Consider the following 9,971-nt stretch of genomic DNA (forward strand, 5'->3'; position numbering starts at 1 on the left):
TGGGAGCACATCCAAAGTGAGGCACCATCATGAAGACAGATCAGATACCCTGGGGAAGCTTTCTAGATGGAATCCATTCAATCACCTCAAAATACAAATTGGCCGAGCCTCCTTGTGTCCAGCACTCAGTTAGATGCTCAAGTAGGAATTGGGAGGTAAGGAAACTTGGCGTTATCCCTGTCCTCTCCCTGTGAGGGAGTGGAACCAGTCTGTGCTCCAGGCTCTGTGGATTGAGACTGGGGGTTCAGAGGGGAGAAAGACCTGACCCTACTCTGGAGGGGGGTCACAGTCCATGGGGGAGACAAGCAACAGACCTGGCTCAGCCATCCTGCTGCTCCAGAGCTTGAGCCCACCTGGACAGACCCTGGCTCTTGGTCCCACACACAGTAGTCATTAAGCTCCCTCTACACTATTATACCCTCCTTTATCCCACTGGCTGCCTGATGGGCTATCTGGTTGACCCATCCTCCAAATAATAATTTATCTTTATAATTGAGTTTTTTGGCACTTCCTGAAATTTTGCTCTTGAGGCAAATGCCTAACTTGTCTAATCCTAACTGAGGCCCGGACAGACCTCTGACACAGCCACACATACACAAGCAGCTGCAGGCCAATGGGGTGAGTGGTTAGAACAAAGCCCCATGAGAGTTCAGAGGGACACTTGAGTAATTCTGGGGGCAGTGTTTCCCAGAGTATGCCCTGTGGAACATCAGGCCTGTGAAATGCTCCTCCCCAAATAAAAGATTTTGTGCACAAATAAGTCTGGGAAACAGTGCACACTTTAGCTTCCCCTTTAGATATTCATGAGGGACATGAACACAATGAAGGCTCTGAGACTCCTGTATGAAGAAACATTACTTTCTTAGCCCACCCTCTGAGGCTACTTAACTGGGTCAGCTTGGACAAGTCAATCAATGTTTTTTAAAGTGAAATGAGAGAGACTTATCTCAGAGTCTCTTGGGGAGTGCTTGTTAGATATACAGAGTCACTGATCCTGCTGCAAACTTTCTGAGTCAGTCTCTGGAGCCAGGAGCCAGGAATCTGCTTTAAACAAGCTCCCAGTTGATTGTGATGCCTGCTCAACTTGAGAACCTCAGATAAACCTTCCCAGGCCTTGGCTTTTTATTCAGAATGTTGTAAAGATCAAGAGATAAACTTGACCAAAAGATGAGTGAAAAAGAAACCTAGACACTTCCAACTCATTCTATGAGGCTAGTATTGCCCTAATAACAAAACCAGGCAAAGACACAACAAGAAGAGAAAACTGCAGACCAATATGTATCATGAATATACATGAAAAAATTCTCAACCAAATACTAGCAAACCAAATCCAGCAACATATCAAAAGGATTACACACCATGACCAAGTGGGATTTACCCCAGAAATGCAAGGTTGGTTTAACATCCCCAAATCAATTAATATCATATATCATATCAACAGAATTAAAGACAAAAACCATATGATTATCTCAATACAGACAGAAAAAGCACTTGACCAAATCCAACACCTCTTCATGGTAAAAACACTCAAGCTAGGAATAGTAAAGAACTTCCTTAACTTGTTAAAAGGCATCTACAAAAACCCCACAGTAGGCTTTTTAATCGTGAAAGACTAGTTTCCCTCTAAGACAAGGAACAAAACAAGGACGATCACTCTTGCCTTTTCTATTCAACACTGTACACAGCAGAGTGTAGAATAGTGGCTGCCAGGGGTTGAGGGAGGGGAAAATGAGGATCTGTTGTTCAATGGGCATAAAGTTTCAGTTACACAAGATGACTAAGTTCTAGAGAGCTGCTGTACAACGTGGTGCCCAGAGTTAACAATACTGTATTGTGCACTTAAAATTTTTGTTAAGAGAGTAGATTTCAGTGCCCTTACCGCCCCGCCCACCCCCCCCCCCCACACACACACACAAAACAAAGGGACAAAAGGTAACTTTTTGGAGACTTATTACCTTGACAATTGTGATGGTTTCATGGGTGTGTGGAATTCATCAAATGTGTCCAAATTCATCAAATTGTATACATTAAATATCTGCTGTTGTTTTATATCAATTAAACCTCAGTAAAGTTATTTTTAAAAACCCCATAGAATTGGAGGTTCTAGCCAGGGCAATTAGGGAAGAAAATGAAATAAAAGGCATCTGTATTGGAAAAGAAGGAGTAAAAGTATCTATATTCTCAGATGCCATGATCCTTTATATAGAAAATCCTAAGCAATCCACTAAAAGACTATTAGAACTAATAAACAAGTACAACAAGATTTCAGAATACAAAAATCAATTGTACTTCTATACACTTGAACAATCTGAAAATAAAATAAAGAAAATAATTCCATTTACAATAGCATAAAAAAGAATAAAATACTTAGGAAGAAATTTAACAAAAGAAGTGCAAACTTTATACTCTTGAAAACTACAAAACATTGCTGAAAGATGTTAAAGAGGATCTAACTTCTTTGATAAATGAAAAGATATCCCATATTTGTGGATTAGAAGACAACATTGTTGAGATGATAAATTTATTTTTAGATTCAATACAGTTCTTATTGAAGCCTCCCCTGTCTTATTTCCAGAAATTGATTCTAAAATTCTTGTGAAAATTCAAGGGATTCAGAACTCAAAGCTATTTAGAAAAAAAACAACTTTGGAGAACTTGCACTTCCCAATTTCAAAACTTACTACAAAGTTACAGTAATCAAGACAGTGTGGTACTGGCATAAGGATAGATATAGAGATCAATGGAATAGAATCAAGAGTCCAGAAACAAACCTTCACATTTATGGTCAATTGCTTTTTGGCATGGATACCAAAGCAATTCAGTGGGGAAAGAACTTCAAATAAGTGGTGGTGGGACAACTGGATATCCATATATAAAGGAATGAAGTTGGATCCCTACCTCATACGATACATAAGAATGAATTCAAAATGGATCAAAGGCCTAAATGTAAGAGCTAAAACTGTAAAACTCTTAGGGCATAGTATAAGGAAAAATTTCATCACCCCAGATTAGGTACTGGTTTTATAAATATGGCACCAAAGTGCAGGCAGCAAAAGAAAAAAACAGATAAATTGGACTCCATCAAAATCTAAAACGTTTGTGCTTTAAAGGATACCATCAAGACAACGAAGGATAACCCACAGAATGGGAGAAAATATTTGCAAATCATGTATCTGACAAGGGCCTGGTATCCAGAATATGTAAAGAACCCTTACAATTCAATAATAAAAAGACAGACCACCCAATTTAAAACAGGCAAAGGAACTGAATAGACACTTCCCTCCAAAAGATACACTAGTGGCCAGTAAACGCATGAAAAGCTGCTCAACATCATAGTCATAAGGGAAATAAATGCAAATCAAAACCGTAATGAGATGCTACTTCTTACCCACTAGGATACTAACAACAGCAACAATAACAACAGATAATAACAACTGTTGGTGAGGAGGTGGAGAAATGCACTGCTAGTGGGAGCATAGATGGTGCAGCCATTTTGGTAAACTGTTGAAAACCCATCTAACACTAATGGAGGCCCCCAACAGACCTCTGACTGATGGCAACATAAACACAAGCAGCTGTAGGACAGAGGGGTGAGTTCCTCAAAAGGTTAAACACAGGGCTGGGACTTCCCTGGTGGCTCAGTGGTTAAGAATCTGCCTGCCAATGCAGGGAAAACAGGTTCGACCCCTGGTCCAGGAAGATCCCATATGCTGTGGAGCCACTAAGCCCGTGTGCCACAACTACTGAGCCTGAGCTGTAGAGCCCATGAGCCACAACTGCTGAAGCCCCTGTGCCTAGAGCCTGTGCTCCCCAACAAAAGAAGCCACCACACTGAGAAGCCCGAGCACCGCGATGAAAAGTACCCCCCTCTCGCAGCAACTAGAGAAAACCCGCAGGCAGCAACGAAGATCCAACAGGGCCAATAAAAAAGAGGTTATACACAGGGTTCCTGTATGATCCAGCAGTTCCACTCCTAGGAATGTACCCAAGAGAATTAAAAACATACATTCATACAAACACTTGTCCATGGAAGTATTATTCATAATAACCCCAAAGTGGAAACCATCCAAATGTCCCTCAACTAATGAACGGATAAGTAAAATGTAGCCTATCTATATAATGAACTTTACAATGGACTATTAATCAGCAATGAAAAGGAATGAAGTGCTGATTCATGCTACTAGATGGATGAACCTTGAGAACATTATGCTAAGGGAAAGGGGCCAGACACCAAAGGTCACGTATTGTATGATCCCATTTATATGAAATGTCCAGAATAAGTAAATCTATAGAGACAGAAAGTAGATTAGTGATTGATTAGGGTTGGGGTGGGGTGGAGGAATGGAAAACAACTGCTAAAGGGTATGGGGTTTATTTTTGAGGTGAGGAAAATGTTCTAAAAATTGACTGTGGTGATGGTTGCACTAGTCTGTGAATCTGCTAAAAACCATTGAGTTGTACACTCTAAATGGGTGACTAGTATGGTATGCGAAGTACATTTCAATCAAGCTGTTACAGAAAGAAAAGAAACCTAGAAGTGGAACTCCCTTGCACCCTCTGACTGATAAAGTTCATCAACTTAGACACAAACAGAACGAAACCGAGGATGAATCATTACCTTCAGGCTCTCGCTTCCTCTTATTCCTCAGTATGTTTGCCCTTGCCTCGCTCAACCCACCGTGACCACAAACTTGTGGACCTAGCAGAGGAACCCTGGCTGCACACCCTAGGCTGCTGCTGCACGTGGTCCTCTGTTTTGATGCCTCTGTCTGCTTTTCCAGATCTCATTTACCCCAAGAAGCATTTGTTTAGAATCTACATGCTGCAAAGCACTTTGAAGAAAAGAAATATAGCCATCGCCTTCCATTTTTTGCAGAAACATAGAAGAGATGACTTATCTTTTAGGATTCACTCCGTTTATACAAGAGAAAAACCCGAAATACCAATGGCTTAAACAAGATAGAATTTATTTTGCTCACACTAAATAGAAGCCTCAAGGCAGGTAGTCCAAGGCTGTTACTGTCTTTCCTTGGTGTCACTGGGAACCCGGGCTCTTTATGTTTTTCAGTTTTGTCCTAACACATGATTTCCCATCCCAAGCCTCACTTCCCGGGCTGAGATGGCTGCTGAAGTGGGTTGAGAATGAATGGGAATTGAGGCCGAAGGAGCAAAGAAACGGCTCAGTTGTTGGATGTGCGTATGAGGTCAAAAGACGAATTTGAAAAGATGGGAGATAGTACAGGCAAGTGAAATGATTTCATTCAGAAGAAGAATTTAGACATGGCAGAGGGGGTAGAACAGCTCAGGAGTTTGGTTCTTGAGAAGGTAAGAAGAGATGGCATCTAGAGCCCACATGGAGCGAATGGTCTTGGAGAAGAGCAGGGACACTCTTCCAGTTGTCACAAGGAGTAGGAGAACATGGTACAGACAGGGAGGTGGGAAGGTAAAGGTGCTCCCGAGGGATTGCTTCTATTTTCTAATTGAAGCTGTCTCTCCCTTGGCCCACTTTATTTCTTTATGTTTTCCTTTCTTTTTACAAGTATTTATCAAGCACTTAGTGCATGCCACAGCACTGTTCTAGGTGCTGAGGTTACAGCGGTGATTAAACAGACAAGAACGCCTCATGGAGCATATATTCTCCTGGGTGGAGAGAGTCAACTAATGAATAAGTAGGTTTTATTGATGGTAGAAAGTAGTAAATGCTACAGGGAAAACTAAAGCAGGAAAAGGAGGCAGGATATTTTAGTGGGAAGAAAGGAAGGAAGGAAGAAAGAAGGCTGTGGAGGAAAAATGATGGGGTGACTGGAGTGGAGATGTTGGAGCATTGGTGCAGTGAGAGAATGAGAATCAGAGCTGGAGGGCAGGGGGATGTTATCTGAGGGTGGGATGCCTGAAATCCAGACGTCAGAGCTGGGACAATGTCTAGAATGTTCTAGGGCGATGGGTGGCTGAGATGGTGTGGAGGAAAATACCTTTGGAGGTGAGGAGGTTCAGTAACTGAGAGGCCAGAGTCTTGAAAAGTCATCCCTGTGGACGGTGAGGTCACAGGAATGTCAACGGGGTATAGGAGTGGCGCGTGGACGGTGCCTGGAGCTACAGTTCCCAGTGGTCAGGAGGCAGGTGGACGTGCTGGGGAGAGGCACAGAGGGTTAGCCAGGGGGTGTGAACTTTGAAGAAACTAGAGTTTTTAAGGGAGGAAAGAAGAGAAATGACGTTGAAGGAGCCTTGGGGAGTATGGAAAATACTTGCGCACCCTCCACCTCCCAGCTCTGAGTTACTTGGAATATGAGAGAAGAAATAGCTTCCTCTTGAGTAGGAGGCAGTGTCTCAGGGGAGAGCTTGGTTTCCATGAAGGCCAGGAGGTAGGAGGAACTTTTCAGAAGAAGTAGAATGGGAGTTCCAGAGAACCCAGGGAGAGGGTTTGGAAAGGGGAGGACAGGGACTAGGTAGTTTGGGATGAGTGTCCTGAGTGACGATGGGTCAACAATGACTTTCAGTGAACGACGTGAACAAGGGTGTGGGACCTGATGGGATAGTCTCAGTGGTCTCTTAGAAGGAGAGAAATTAGTCCGGACTGTGTTGATGAAGATTTGTTTTGCCCTTTTTTTCTAAAACATTTTATTATGAAAAATTTCACACATACAGAAAATTTAAAAAAGAATTACATGTGAGCACTCACATACCTACCACTGAGGTTCTACAACGAACATTTTGTTTGGCTTAATCACATATCTATGCATCTCTCTCTTTCTTTGCCCATCCATCCATGCATACACCCACCCACCCACCCATTCACCTATCCCTCCATTTAAAAAAATTTTTGAAGGAATTCCCTGGAGGTTCAGTGGTTAGGACTTCATACTTTCACTGCCGAGGGCCCGGGTTCAGTCCCTGGTCAGGGAACTAAGATCCCACAAGCCACATGGCACGGCTAAAAAAAAAAAAAAAAAAAAGCCAAAAAACGAAACAAAAAGAATTTTTGAACCATTTCATAGAAAATTGCAGACGTTAGCATATTTTACTCCTAAACACTTCAGGGGGTGTATAATTAACTAAAGTTCAATATTTGTTTATCCTGTTCAGGTACAATTTACATAAAAGAAAGGCACAGATCTTAATTATACATTAGGTGAATTTTGACAGGTGCCTGTACCTATTTAACTCAAACCTCTATCAAGATACAGTACATTACCATCACCCCAGAAAGTCCCCCATGCCCCTTCCTAGTCTGTCCCTTCCTCCCCTACCCAGGTAAGGACTATTCCGATTTTTCCACCATAGATTAGTTTTGCCTGTTCCAGGACTTCATGTAAATCAAACCATATTATATGTACTCTTCTGTGTCTAGTTTTTTTCTCTTGGCATAATGGGAGATTCATTCATGATGTTGCATGTATTGGTAGGTAGTTCCTTTTTATTGCTAAGTAATGTCCCATTATACGATTATACCAGAAGAATTGTCTATTCTTCTGTTAATAGTCACTGGAGTTGTTTCTAGTTTTTAGAGATTATGAATAAAGGGGCTAGGAACATTCTCGTATGAGTCTTTTTGAGGACATATACCTTCATTTCTGCCTAGAACTCCTTTGTCAGATATGTTTTGCAAATATTTCCTCACAGTCTAAGGCTTGTCTATACTTTTCCTCATGGTGTATTTCGATGAGCAGAAATTTTTTATTTTTATGAAGTCTAATTTTTCAATCTTTTAAAAACAGTTAAGGACTTCCCTGGTGGCGCAGTGGTTAAGAATCCACCTGCCAGTGCAGGGGACACGGGTTCAATCCCTGCTCCAGGAAGATTCCACATGCCGTGGAGCAACTAAGCCTGTGTGCCATGACTATTGAGCCTGTGCTCTAGAGCCAGTGAGCCACAACTATTGAGCCCATGTGCCACAACTACTGAAGCCCATGCGCCTAGAGTCTGTGCTCTGCAACAAGAGACGCCACGGCAATGAGGAGCCCACGTACCACAACGAAGAATAGCCCCTGCTCGCAGCAACTAGACAAAGCCCGTGTGCAGCAACGAAGACCCAACACAGCCAATAAATAAATAAATAAATAAATAAATGAAAATTTATTAAAAAAAAACCCCAAAACAAAAAAACAGTTATTTCTTTCTATGATCTATTTTAAGATCTTTGCCTACCGCCAAGTCCCAAAGATATTCTCCTCTATTTTCTTCTAGAATTTTAGCTTCTGATTGAGGTCTATGATTCATCTCAAATCAACTTTTGTGAATGGTGTGAGGGAGGGAATGAAGTTTATTTTTTTTTATATGAATTTTCAGTTGTTCTAACACCATTCGTTGAAAAGACTTCGCCTTTCCCTTTGGATTGCTTCGGTGACTTTACAAAAAAAAATCAAATGACTGTTTAATTGTGGGTCTATTTCTGGTTTCTCTTCTATTCCATTATCGTTTATCCTTCTGACAGTGCAATGTCTCAGTTACTGTAGCCTTATAAATCATGGTGACAGGGAGGGTAAATTCTCTATCTTGTTCTTCTTTTTTAAGATGATTTGGATATTCTAGGTCCTTTGCATTTCCACAAAAATTTTAGAATCACCATGTCAGTTTCTACAAAAGAGTCTGCTGAGATTATGATTGAAATCAAGTTGTATCTAAAAATCATTTTGGAGAGAACCAACATCTCAACAATATTGAGTGTTCCAAGCCATGAACATATCTCTCCTTTTCTTTAGGGCTTCTGGAATTTCTCTCAGCAATATTTTGTAGTCTTCAGTGCAGAGGTCTTACACAATTTGTGAACTTTTCCCTAAAGTATTCATGTTGTTTTAAAAAATGCTATTGCAGGGAATTCCCTGGCAGTCCAGTGGTTAGAACTCTAGTACTTCCACCGCAGGGGGCACAGGTTCAATCCCTGGTCAGGGAACTAAGATCCCACAAGCCACATGGCAAAAAAAAAAAAAAGCTATTGCAAATGGAAATTTTTCAAATTTCATTTTCTATGGTTGGCAGCTTGAATGCCAGAACAGTGACAGCCCATCAGGGGACCTTAGGTGTGGGAAATGGGGGTGGGGAGGGGCCATTTATTTATAGGCAATTGTAGAGGGTCAAGAGTATTGTGGCCATGTGATGGGAGAGAGAAAGAGGCACAATATTGTGCGTGGAAGGCTGACTTCCTTTATCCTGTTCCTGAGAAGGGATATGCTTCCTTAACACCCTCCTGGGAAGGGCAGGCAGGGCAGTGCCAAGGGGCCTTGGGAAAGAGCTCTCGTGTCCCTCTTCCCGAACCTTCTGGTCACAGCATTCAGCTAGCCCACTGGCAGGGCTGCTGCCACCATGGCTTGGGTTGAGCGTGGCCCTCTGTGGACAGGTAAGCTGGCCTCGGTCATACAGGTGGCATATCCTGCCCTCTCTATGAGAAGCTGCCACAGTCTCTGGTCCTTTGCTGGCCCAGCCTGCAGGGAGGGGAGAGAGGCTGAAATACCTGGGATTTCATCTGCTCAAAATAGCCGAACTCCTGGGCTGACTTTCCCAGGGCCCCCACTGACTGCCACCCTCACTGGTATTTTTTCCAACCCCATTTCTTCATGGTGCCCCACCCAGTTATAGCGTCAGCTGCCCAGACCTCTCACAAGGGCCAAAACTTCTCACTCACGCTTGGAGGAAAGATTTTCAAGGAGAAAACTGGACAAGCCCAAACTCCACCCATCCTGGGTCTTGTCTGTTTCATGGGGAAGGGTGTGGGAGGGGAGGAAGGCATGGGGGGACAGTGACAGCACCGAGGAGGGGGACTGTCACCCCTCTGTACTCCTCACAGTGCTCCCAAAGCCCCTTCAGAGAAAGGTATACTTACCATGCTTTAAGACAGTGCTAGCTGCTATAACAAGTAACCCTCTCCCCCCGCCCCGCCAATGTAATGTGTTTCTTTCTCATTTGTGTACCAGTTTGTAACAGCTGTTCCTGGTTTGCAGGTTTTGCCATGCAGCTATTTAGGGACCAGGACTTTT

The sequence above is a fragment of the Hippopotamus amphibius genome, chromosome 17, assembly GCF_030028045.1.
Source record: "Hippopotamus amphibius kiboko isolate mHipAmp2 chromosome 17, mHipAmp2.hap2, whole genome shotgun sequence".
NCBI classification, from domain to species: Eukaryota; Metazoa; Chordata; class Mammalia; order Artiodactyla; family Hippopotamidae; genus Hippopotamus; species Hippopotamus amphibius.